At 42.0% G+C, this 13,264-nt stretch overlaps 1 protein-coding gene and 1 pseudogene across 3 annotated transcripts in view; both read right to left on the reverse strand.

Moving 5' to 3' along the window:
• The window catches only part of HDAC7 (histone deacetylase 7), a 236,173-nt gene that overhangs the window by 77,678 nt on the left and 145,231 nt on the right, over positions 1–13,264 (reverse strand). The window lies entirely within an intron of this gene.
• On the reverse strand, positions 5,284–5,382 carry LOC139313545 (U6 spliceosomal RNA; annotated as a pseudogene).

A 13,264-nucleotide genomic window follows, 5' to 3' on the forward strand; every position in this document is an offset into this window, starting at 1 on the left:
TCTATTTATTGTCATCAAGATTTGCAAATTTTGCCTGGATGCAGGCCTGAGGAGGGTGTGCGTGTGTGCAGCTGGTACATTGTTCTGGGGCCCATGGATTTCAAAGGGGGCCCATGAAGGGGAATTTTTTTTAAAACCAAATTTTTAAAAAGAAAAACAATATTGGATATATATTTCATACTCTATAGTTTGTGTGTATAGCAAAACCGCCTTGCAGCCTTGTTTGACATAACCTTTATTAATCCAAAACTCAGTGAACAGTTGTTTATGTAATTTATTAAATTTTAATTTCATTACTTATTTAAGTTTGCAAGTTTTAAGTTTCATTTCGTTTATGAATATATAAATTCATTGCTTATGTGTATTGTTTCATTACTGTTTATATACTAATGTGTATTATTGTTTTTGTTATCTTTTATAGAAGTAAAGGTAAAGGTTAGAGTTATGCCCCTCGCATATATGTGCTAGTCATTCCTGACTCTAGAGGGCAGTGCTCATCTCCATTTCAAAGCCGAAGAGCCAGCGCTGTCCCAAGACATCTCCGTGGTCATGTGTGGCCGGCATGACTCAAAGCCAAAGGCACATGGAACACTGTTACCTTCCCACCAAAGGTGGTCCCTATTTTTCTGTTTGCATTTTTTACGTGCTTTCAAACTTCTAGGTTGGCAGAAGCTGGGACAAGTAACGGGAGCTCACCCCGTTACGCGGCACTAGGGATTTGAACTGCCAAACTTTCGATTGACAAGCTCAGCGTCTTAGCTACTGAGCCACCGCGTCCCCCTTTACAGAAGTACCTGTCTTCTTTTTAATACATTTGCAAATATGTTTGAATGTAATTAATAAATGTACAATTATGATATTATTGATTTATGTGTCCATGTGTAGGTGAGGGGCCCATATTAGTCTTGTTCCAGCACTCAATAATCCTCTCGGCAGCCCTGCCTGGATGGGATGCAATCTGCAGAAAGTATCTTCTAGTGCACACCCACACAATCCTTGAAGGAACCCTGGCTGCAGACCCACTGGGGCACAAGACGCTTCAATACCTGGCCGCACTGTCTGGCAAACAGGGCAAAGGAGGAGGCTCCTGTTGCTGCCGGCCTGGCCTTGATGCGCTCTTGATGCCATCTGCTGCAGGGAGCAGCCTTGGGAAGGGAGGCAGCAGACAGCAGCTCTTTCCCCCACAGGATGTGCCAGGTTCCGACTGCAGGCTGATTTCATCAGTGCAGGGAGGATGCAATATCGGTGCCAAGGGAAGCAGGAACAAAGATCAAACACAAACGAATTATCTAGGTCCAATTAACACTCATTTGCATAAGCAGGGAAGGATCTCCCAAACTGGTTGAGCTGGAAATTCAATTCAAACCCAGCTGAAGGGAATGAGGCGGCCCATTCTACTGCACCTCAACATCATCACAAGAACTATGACGGCAAATGTTTCCTTAGTGCATGCTGCCGTCATCATCATCATTACGTATTAAATTTTTTTTTATTTTTTTATTTTTTTATTTATTTTTTTATTTATTTTTTTATTTATTTTTTTATTTATTTATTTACCGCATTTATTACTTTATAAATAACTCAAAACAGCAAACATCCCTAATATTCTTTCCTTTTCCTATTTTACCCAAAACACCAACCCTATCAAGTGAGCGAGAGGGATTGGCCCAAAGTCACCCAGTTGAGACTAGAATTCACAGTCTCCTGGCTTCTACACCAGCATTCTTAACCAATACACCACACTAGCTCTGTAAATTTATATTTATTTATATTTAAATGTACATGCCACCCGTCTCCTGACTCTGGGTAATTATTGCAAGATAACAAAGAGACCCCTGCCATTCCCTTATGGCAGTGATGGCTAACCTTTTCTGGACCGAGTGCCCAATGCGCGCATGTGCGTGAATGCGTGCGCCCAAACCCACAAAATGCAATGCATGTGTGGCTCCTGCGAATGCATCCCGCCCCCTGTGCATGTGCACGCAGAGTCCTGAAGACCAGCTGGCTGACGGGAGGCGCGCGCACGCGCAGCAGAGCTGAATTGAGGTGACAGCTCATGTGTCATCAGAGAGGGCACTGCGTGCCACCTCTGACACGCATGTCATAGGTTTGCCATCATGGCCTTATAGGCTTGGATGACCCTAATGCCCACGCCAGAGATGAAAGACATCACCATAGAGTAGGTGGATGAAGCTTTCCTATGGTTCATCATATAATCATATCATGCTGTTACACAACAGCCAAAAACTCAGCCAGGATTGCAATTGGGCCACAATCCCACCCACTATAAAATCAGATCCAGGCACCAAGCCTACTGCTTATTAAGAACTGATTTTAAAAATAGTGGGCGGTAAATTAAAAGTCTATCTTGTGTGCATGAAAAACCCATTGACAGGAGATCAAGAGGATAAAAAGGCCAGCAAAAACATCAACATGTACAGGCATGGAACAATAGAAGAGCCTATCATTTGAAAATTAATTTCCCCAAACAGCAACAGATTATCTGACTCCCCAAACAGCATCAGATTATCTGTTTATCTGTATAACAATCAGTGGTGGGTTGCTACCGGTTCTCCCCGGTTCTTGCGAAATGGTAGTGGAAATTTTGAGTAGTTCGGAGAACCGGTAAATACCACCTCTGCTTCGCCCCGCCCCCAATCTATTCGCTGCCTCCCGAGTCCCAGCTGATTGGCTAGAAGGAAAAAAACTGTTTAAACTCTTGCTGCGGCATTTCAAAGTGCCGCCCTACAGCTAATCAGCGGTAAAAGGCAGTGTGGTGGTAGACCAGCGTGCTCCAAAAACAAATAGGTAGACCGGAAGACTCCAAAAACAAATGGGTAGACCGGTACAGCTCTGCAAGCAGTTAAAAGCCTGGTAGACCAGTACCTCTGCTAAATCCTAAAGAATTGTCACATGACCATCAAACCATGCCCACAAAAGAAGCCACGCCCACAGGACCGGTAGTAAAAAAATTTAGAACCCACCCGATAACAATGATATATAAACCAAATATAAAACATCGTGAATTTTAAAAAGACTATCAGAACATTGAGACTGGAAATGATCAACGTGTAGACCATAAAAAAAAATAAAAAAAAAAAGAAGAAGAGGGGAAATAGATTTCTCAGAGGAGAAAGTTCCAGAAATGGAAGGTTATTCCTTGAGAAAGATGGTTGGACACATACTAGTTAGGAAGGGAGAAGTTAGTTAGGGGTACTGCTTGACTGCAACTGATTAGTTGGGAAGAGAGAAATGAATCTTGAATACTACTTGGTAAGCCGCTTTCACATATAGCTTAGGATGTTCACACAACACATTATATATGGTAGTTTCTTTGATGTAATATGTGAACCCAGCCAAATATGACTATACATAGGACCAACCAAGGTTTACCGTGATGTGCCAGTATGACTCTACAGGATTCCTAATCCATCTCTTAATCCCTGAAGGCTTAACCACAATTTCTCGTACGCAATGTTCTCATCATTCTTTCTTTTGGCAACAACCCCAATACCTTTAAAGCAGCTTGTTCTAGAAACATCAGAAAATGATCATGCTAATTTCCATCCTGGGAAACAACTCCACCTTCTAATATTTCCAGATCAAGTTTCTGTTATGAACATAGGAAGGAGAAAATGGTTTTGAGTGTGGAATAAAAAGTTGAGGAGAAACAATGTCTGAAGTAATCAGTAAAGTCTCCAAAAACACAGTCATTGTCTTGAGAGGAAAAAAGACATTTTCTTTCCAACTTGGTGCCTACAAAAGGTGTTGAATTCCCAGAATGCCTGGCAAAAGGCTAAATTGCCTCAACCTTCTGGGAATAGCAGGCTCCACAGATCTGGAAGTGCCAGGCAGAAGAAGACTATCAAGGCTACTGCCAGCAGATAGACCAACTGCTTTCCATCACACCCAAAGTTGGCTTGTTCCAACAATCCCAGCAGAAAAGGCAACATAAGGAGAAACCTTCCCAAGCCAGAAGTTTATGGAAGATCTGCTACTGAAGAGCTAGTGGACTTTGACACAGCTGGAAGGAGGAGGCAGGGAGTGGTGAGGAGGAGGGGGAAAAAATAAGCCGCTTTGGATTGCATCTCTCCTCCCCCCCTCCTGCCCCCCCCGCTTTTGTTCCTGTGTTATTTAATGCCATCTGATCTGCCAAAATGAGCAGGTTGTAATGGATAATCCTGCCCCCCCCCCTTTCTTTGTAGAGGAAATGTTGAGAAAGAATTAGTTCTTTCTTCTTAAGTGGTCAGGTCTGTAACTTTGAGACCTATAGTACTTTTAAAGCCCTATTACTATGGCCCTTACAATCAGAGTAAATGCCTGAAATCCCTTACTTGATCCTGATTGATCTGGCTTCAGGTCCTCTTTGGGCACTTCAGGTGCCTTGGTTATCCTGAAGAATGGGGGAGACTGGGAAGAGGCAAGAGAATGGATCCCAGTTGATTCTCCTGGATGACTGCTTGTAGTGTTTCTGATCATCGTCCAGTTGGGAGGACTAGAGTCTCCCCCCCCCCCACCAGCACCTTTCTCCTTTCAACTATGATAATACCAAAGGAGTTGCAGTGTTGCCAGTGAGGAATTACCCTAAGGGCATATGACTTCCCTTTTGGTTTCTTTATATCAATATGATGGGGCCAGGTCACAGAAATAATCCAGGAGTTTTGAGAAGTATAGTATCTTTCACTTTTATACTAATAGCTACTAGTACAAAGTACTAGTATTGTACTAGTAGCTTTTGGATGAAGTGTAGTAGCATGTCTACTATTAAATCAAGAGTTAGCAAAGCAATATCTTCCTTATCTTTTTTTATTTATTCGCGGTGGCTCAGTGGCTAAGACGCTGAGCTTGTCGCTCGAAAGGTCGGCAGTTCAGTGGTTCGAATCCCTAGTGCTGCGAAACGGGGTGAGCTTCCGTTACTTGTCCTAGCTTCTGCCAACCTAGCAGTTCGAAAGCACATAAAAAATGCAAGTAGAAAAATAGGAACCACCTTTGGTGGGAAGGTAAGAATGTTCCGTGCGCCTTTGGCGTTTAGTCATGCCAGCTACATGACCACGGAGACATCTTCGGACAGCACTGGCTCTTTGGCTTTGAAACGGGGATGAGCACCGCCCTCTAGAGTCGGGAATGACTAGCCCATATGTGCGAGGGGAACCTTTACCTTTACCTTTATCTTCCTTATTTTTTCTTCCTAGCATTTTATTATTTATTTATTTATTTCATTTCTATAGCTGCCTATCTTAACAACTTTAGGTAGTGTCCATCAGAAAAAACATAAAATAATGCAAAAATATGGAACATGAATTTTGTATATCATCCTTGTGCAGGGACCCTGCCAATCTTCTTTATATTGATAAATTTTAAATATTGTTAAAATAAGTATATTTTAAAAATATTAAATATTGTTAAATAAATATATGTGTTGCTGAAGCAAGCACCCACAAATGCAGTTCAGAGGTGGGTTTCAGCAAGTTCTGACCAGTTCTGGAGAACCAGTAGCAAAAATTTTGAGTAGTTTGGAGAACCGGTAGTAAAAATTCTGACTGGCCCCGCCCCCATCTCTTCTCTGCCTGCCAAGTCCCCGCTGATCGGGAGGAAATGGGGATTTTGCAGTAACCTTCCCCTGGATTGGGGAGAGAATGGAGATTCTACAGTATCCTTCCCCTGGAGTGGGGTTGAAATGGAGATTTTACAATGTCCTTCCACTGCCACGCCCACCAAGCCACCCCCACCAACCCACGCCCACAGAACAGGTAGTAAAAATTTTTGAAACCCACCACTGATGCAGTTGATCCTTTTGGTTGTGTCAGTCATTGACCAACTGGCTCTTGGTCTGAGCTTGAGGTCAAGAGCTGAGAGTGACTGGCCCAAAGTCACCTAGCCAGCTTTCATACCTAAGGCAAGTCTAGACCTCAGTTTCTAAACCTAGCTTTCTACCTTTGGTGTCTTAACCATTACAATAGACAAGACTGGCCTCTCTGCAAAGCAATATCTTCCTGGATCATAAAAATAATAGTGTCCGAGGTCTTCTGCAAGGTAGTTTTATGAAATGGTTTTGGAGGGGCGGGGAAGCATGGGGAAATCTAGCAAGACGTTATATGAGATGTCAGCTGAAGCTGATTTCTGTGTTACGTAATAGCTCTACTTAGAAACTGGGCAATTTTTTGGGGAAAATGCGTATTGAATGTAGTTGTAGGGAACGAGGGATAGGAAACAGAGAGAAAGAGAGAGGGAGGGAAGGTGGGGAGAGAAAGAGAAAGACTATATATTTAGAAACTGGCAATTCATAGTAATAAACATAGTAATAAACAGTGGTGTGGCCATTATCTTACATGAATCTTTAAGTTGGACCATTGGTGTATAATGTTCAAGGTTAGGCTTACTTAGGAAAGTATCTAAAAACTTCATTGAGTGAATAACATTTTAATTGTGTGTGTGTGTGTGTGTGTGTGTGTGTGTGTGTGTGTGTGTGTGATCAGCCTGAATCAACCCACCTTTAAATGAAAGGTAAAGCCTGTAATCTACCATGCTGTCCCAATGCAGGTACGTAGATAGATGTTGACTTCCCAGCTAGGGCTGAGAAAGATCGTCTCAAAATCACCCAGCCAGCTTCTGTGGGTGGACTAGAATCGGACTCTGCTCCTATTGCAGCACCTTAATCACTACTTCACATTATAACTGGCTGTCTCTCTCCAATGCACACATACAAACAAAATGGCAAAAGAAGGATAAACAACTATCACTGCATGCATATATTACATGACAATAACACCCGACAGGAAATAATACCAGAAATAGCTCCAAATCTGCCATATTTATTTTAACCATAAGAGCTCTAAAAATGCCTTGCATACCAGAGGCACATTCTTGCAAAGAAAATAAACTTATCTACTTCATTAGGACTGTTGAGAAAGATCCTATTCTAAATCCAACTTTAACTGAAATAAAGAATAGTTAATATGGTTTTACAATGAAGATATATATATATATCTTCATATATATATTTGCATCTTTTTACCCATCATTTGGCTTTATGTTTTTTCTACTTTTTTAAATCCCTCCAAAAATCAACACTTAAATACCTACTTTTGTACATATGCACTGTTGTACAAAATCTTTTTTAAAAAAACCAAGGCAAGCAGAAAATAGATTATATTAGCAGCTTTTTAAATATTTCAATGATTACAATATGTATTAATAACAACTTAGCAAAAAAAAAATTCCCTGGTGTAATCTGCCAACAAAAAAACAGGGACTTTTATGTGAAAGGATATGTGAATTTATTTCTGATATTAATCACAGATTTATGATTAATATCTGAGTATGTTTTCAAGTTTAGTTCTTCTTGATTCAAAGCAATGGCCATTTGTCAATGTCATTATTTGACTATGACTGAGTGGATTCTGAATATCTGATCATAAAACAAAGCAGGAATTCCATTCATGCCTGAGCTAAAAGGAGTAACTTTTATGTTACAGTAGATATAAAACATCTGGAAACTAATTCAAAATGTACTGACCTTTTTATAGAAACGGCTGGTCAGACAGATTAGACTTCTCTAGCCTAGTTCCTCAAGATGTGATGGACAAACCCCATAATTCCTCTGGCAATATAGCCAAGCCATCCTGCCTGGGAATTCTGGGAACTACAATTGCATCACATCTGGAGAACATCGGTTTGGGGATACCTCTTTTCTTGTTTTAAGATGAAAGCAAACCATTTTTTTATCTTGTCTAGCATTTGTGTTGCGAGGCAAGGTTAACATTTTAATTAGCCCTGCCTCCTGCTGAGTTCTGCCGCTCTGAATCTGTTCTTAATGTTTTCAGATTAAATAAATTAAAACCATACCGGTGTTTTATTGGGGGTTTTGTATACAGGGCATTATTCTCTGTTACATTGTTTCTATCTGCCCTGAGGATACTTTTGTGCATTGCACCCAAATATAAATTTTAAAGAAAGCTGATAAATGACTAATAAACAACAGAGAGGAGAACCAGAGGAAAATAGATCCAGCAGGATTTGCTGCTTAATAAAGTTTACCAGCCGTTCCTTTTTTGTAATTGAATCCCAGATCACAGGGGAAAACCCTCCACAGCACAAACTAAGGGAAGCTCCCACAACACCAAAGCTCAAAATGTGTACCTTTTAAGCAGGGGTGAAATTTACATAACTTCGCTACCGATTTGGAAATGTGAGCGCACGCGCCTTCTCCACGCATGCGCAGAGGGTCAAAAACGGGACGTGATGACATCCGGGTGGATGGGCGGAGCTTCCTGCTGCCGGCGCTACCAGTTCGCCCAAGCCAGATAGAACCTGCTGAATTTCACTATTGCTTTTAAGACTTGATTTTGGCAAATGACAGATCACTGGGCAGGGGTGCATTAGACACACACACTAAGCCAGATTTGGCCCACAGTGGCTTTTGAAAGTGTTTTTCTTTTTTTATAAGGAGGAAGATCAACTAGATATCCCTTCTATCCCCATTCCTGCAGGCTATTGGGAGTTGTGGAGTGAGTCCCAACACTTCTCACAAGCTTTTTTTATGTTGATTTCTCTACTCAGTTGCAACAGTGTCCCACAGAAGCATGGTGGCCCAGTAGCTTAAAAACACTGGAGATGATCTTTGTTACAGCGGTTCAAGTCCTAGCGTTGTGTGGTGTAGTTCCCGTTACTTGCCTCAGCTTCTGCCAATTTAGCAGTTCAAAAGCATGCTATGTGCAAGTAAATAACTAGGTACCACTTTGATGGGAAAATAATGACCTTTTGTGTGGTAGTGTGAATCCAGCTGGTGCCAGACTTCCCCAATGTGACATCATGAGGTGACATCTTTTGAGGGAGCTCTGGTTGATGCTGTGGAATGTCACTGAACCTTTCTGAGTGTGGCTCTAATCCACACCCTGTGGTACATTCTGGATCGGGCATGAACTGAACAGACTAGCAATTGTTGGTAGCCATAGCAACTATGATGTACTAACACTATAGTCTCCCAGCTAATGTAACATTGCCATATGCTAAATAAAATAGAAAAATGGGCCACAAACAGGGGCAATTAACCTTCCTGGGAACGGCTCCCAAGGCCATAAGGGAAGATGTTGTCCTGCACAACTGTATTCCTAAAACCTATAGAGAAACATTTCCACCTGCATCAATATGCATACTACCTAGGTTGATAATCACCCACCTTTTTAAAAACAATAACGCAATGAAAAATAGTGCAGATCATGAAATTGTTTTGACTGAGTTGCCCATAAGCTTGAGCCTGTCGTTGTGCATGAAGTGAAGTGAAAGGTGCTTTAATTTTTATTTAAAAATATTGGATAGGCAGTCCATTGGGCCCATTGTCATTCTAAGAGAACATACATGATGGAAGCCCAAAACTCTCCCTCCCAATTTCATCCGAGGAAATACTCACAAGGGTTAGCAATTATTCTGATTGAAATTGTGAAAGAATGGCCAGAAGTGACTACTACCATAGGCTAGGAGATTGTGGAGGTGGTAGTGATGGAAACAACTTCGTAAGTGAACCTTCTGTTACAGTGTGATGTTAACCATTCTACAAGACTGACATGCTTCCCAAATTCCTAATGCTCCAGAAGGACATTTTGGTTCTATGTGGCAGCACACAGCTCAATGCAGATCTGCTCCTCCTTTTCTGGGCCCTGTGCATTTGAGGTCTACGTTTGCAGGCAAGTCAGTGCTAGAAAAGATGGAAAGAGCAGATGTATATCCTCCGATGGAGGCAGAGGCCTCTCCCTTCTCTCAACTGCAGAGGTCCCTATCATTCTTTCCAAGCTACGGGCTACCTCCCTTCACCCCCACCCTGCAGCCACCTCATGGAGGGCTTTCTCTGCGGTCTGCTTCTTCTCTTCCGTTCTGAACATTTTCAGCTTTAAAATACAAGCATGTCCTTCTTCAGATGCACTCCCAGACTCTGCTGCATTTTGGTTAGTTGGCACTAGCCTTCAAGGGGCAGCTGTGATGGGTGTATCTACCCATGCTTCTCCAAAGTGTAACATAAGCCTTGTTCCAAGAAATCACGAGTTACAGCCCTGTCTGGGAACCGGTTACAGAGACAGCTGTTGCCCCATTGGTCCCAGAGAATAGGAAATACCGAACAGGGAAGGCAATCTCTCCCGTTGGTGGAGGAGGAGGGGATTAGTTCAGTTGCACTTATTTTGAGTGTTTTAGCCCACCCTGCCACTGGAGGCTCAGGATAAGGGCCAACATTTAATTAAATCAATAGTCAAAACATAACTTAAAACCAACAACTAACCACCAAAATAACATCCAGATAGACTGTAACCACAAGCATGCTCTTGTTCTCTCTCTCTCTCTCGCACACACACACATAGACACACACACTTATCAAATAAAAACTTTCCTTTTGCTTGGAGCTTCATCTGAGAATTCCAAACAAACATGAGAGCAATTCCAAAGAATGCCTTCTGAGGAGCACCCAAGGGTAGTAAGTACCCCTGAAAGCCCTCACAGATAATAATTAAGTTTGCACAGTAGAACAAGAAAGGAAAAGCACAAATTCCAAGGACTTACTCTAAGATCTAATGGCTTATCTAACACTGAGAAGTCACTTTCTATAATGTGAGGGGGGAAGGGGAGGAATGACAACTCATACAGGCTGGGTTGAGAGGGGTCACTTGGTGATTCATGGATGCAATCTAGAACTCCAATGCTTGCCAACTCTTCCCGCATTCGCTAAAGCAACTCTGCTTCCTTGTGTGGTTCAAAACAGTTCACACCTTTCGTTACTTCGCTTCCTACAGATGTTCAAACAGAAAATCAATAACAACAGAGCACAGGTTGAAGTTCTGTTAATAGCTGCGTCAAGAAACCTCCGCAGAAAACTTACTCAGTGAAGTTGTTGGAATACTGAGCAAGTTCCCACCCAGATCAAAGTCAATCCAATAAAAAGTATACCTTTTAAAAACCTTTCATCGTTTGCTGAAAGCTTCTGTGCAACGTGAAAGCTTGGCCAACTGCAGGCCTTCTTTCTGATTAAGAGTTTTGCTTGATCAAAGACAGTGAACAGGAGGACGCTCTGAAATTACCTGGTCTTTTATTTGGCACAGGTACTCATTGGCCCATCCTAGGTGATTTCTACACTTTATTGCCACATCTTTGACAACTTGGTGGTGGAAGCAGTAACTTGATGGTGGAGCTACGACTAGAAAGTGCCCTAAGTAGGGTGGGGAATGCAATCTCCTTTGCCTCCAGCTCCTTGTTGCTACATCTCCAACAACCACAGCCAAGTATAGTGGTTTCTGCCAGGGACTTCTTTTGCCTTGCCAAGCTTTGAGAATTTTATTTCATTTTTTTCCCAAATGAATCATCAAAGCAATCAGCTTGCACTTGCTCTTCTGCTCTCTCTCTCTCTCTCTCACACACACACACCTACTTTGCTAGGGCTGCAATCTTCTACTCAGCCTACTCCAGGATCCCACCTGTTTAATTTACTCTGGAGTTTGGCTTAAGCACTAAACTGTTAGCTTTCACTTAAAACATACTGCTAAATTGTGGCAAACACTACAATATAAACGCGATTCAAAATCTGGTGAAGAGACTGGCACTGGGAATGAGGAAGAAGAGATTTACAAAACACGCACAACTGATTTCCATCTGGGCAAGACAATGTTGCAAAGTTCCAGGGCAAAGACTTCTATTTATTGCAAGATATGACAAAGCACGTTGTAAACAGAATCTTACTCCAGAGAGATAACCATGTCAGCTTGTTGCAATAAAGGCCAGGTAAGACTATTTTTAGAATTGGCGAAAGTTATCTCAAAGGGTAATTTAGACATTCTAGTTTCTAGTTCAGATTAGAATACTTTCTCATTTTTGTTTTATCTGAAGGATAAACCATCAGAGGGATTAATACAACAGTGTGGGCAAGGAGCTGCATCAAAATGTAGGAGTTCACCACATTTTTGCATTCACTAAGAGGTTACGTATCATGTAACTAAAATTATTGCTCCCCATGTATTTCATCATTCTGCACTCTATTATATTAAAGATCCCAATTTGGAGATCTCCTCTAATGGGGTTTTAGAGGCTGCACTACATATTATTCAAAGGCAACAGCCTGTACTCCACTTTTAATACAAGGAATAGGGTTTTTTTTCCTCTTCAAGCTCCTTTTCTTGAAAGCACTTGGTTGCTCACTGGGGAAAAAAAGTTTTTTCTTCCCAGCTATAACACTCTGCCCGATGTTTAATTTAGCTTGCTGTTTACAATCTTGTTTTCTCCTCCATGGGTTTTAATTGTTTGCTTTTTATGATGACTGGGTGCTACTTTATGTTTTAACAATTCTATTGTTCTTTTAGTTGGGAAAATGGTTTCAGATGTCTTCAGAGAGAAAAGCAGTTAATACATACATGCACCAAATCAAAACCAGACCAAAAGAAGTCTGGGGAATCAAGAGTGGGGGGAATGTATGTATGTATGTACTGTGTGTGCATGTGTGTGCTTGGGTCTCTGTGTGTCTCTCTGTGTAATATATAGGCATGTGTGAATGTGTATGTGTATCAGCAAAATCACTTGACTAAAATTTCTAATTAGCTAAGGTTGGTTGAAGAGGTTGAAAAGGAGAAAAGATCTGTTGCTTTCCACCAGTTCAGCAGAAACCCCACCACCATCATCATATACCTATACAAACAGTCTTGTATGACAACACAATCAGAGTTGGACAAGTAACAGAAGGACCACAGACGGTCTGCATGCATATGCATAGGAGCCCTGGTGGCGCAGTGGTTAGAATGCAGTAAGGTAAAGGTAAAGGTTCCCATCGCACATATGTGCTAGTTGTTCCCGACTCTAGGGGGCAGTGCTCATCTCCGTTTCAAAGCCGAAGAGCCAGTGCTGTCCGAAGACATCTCCATAGTCATGTGATCGGCATGACTAAACGCCAAAGGCGCAAGGAACACTGTTACCTTCCCACCAAAGATGGTCCCTATTTTTCTACTTGCATTTTTTACGTGCTTTCGAACTGCTAGGTTGGCAGAAGCTGGGACAAGTAACGGGAGCTCACCCCATTACGCGGCACTAGGGATTCGAACCGCTAAACTGCCAACCTTTCAATCAACAAGCTCAGCATCTTAGTCACTGAGCCACCGTGTATTACACCACTGCAGTATTGCAGGCTAATTCAGCTCACTGTCTGGAGTTCGATCCTGACTAGCTCGAGGTTGACTCAGCCTTCCATCCTTGCGAGGTCGGTAAAATGAGGACCCAGATTGTTGGGGGCAATAGCAGG

The sequence above is a fragment of the Pituophis catenifer genome, unplaced genomic scaffold (genome assembly GCF_029215685.1).
Source record: "Pituophis catenifer annectens isolate HBS135680 unplaced genomic scaffold, rPitCat1.0.hap2 SCAF_2, whole genome shotgun sequence".
NCBI lineage: Eukaryota > Metazoa > Chordata > Lepidosauria > Squamata > Colubridae > Pituophis > Pituophis catenifer.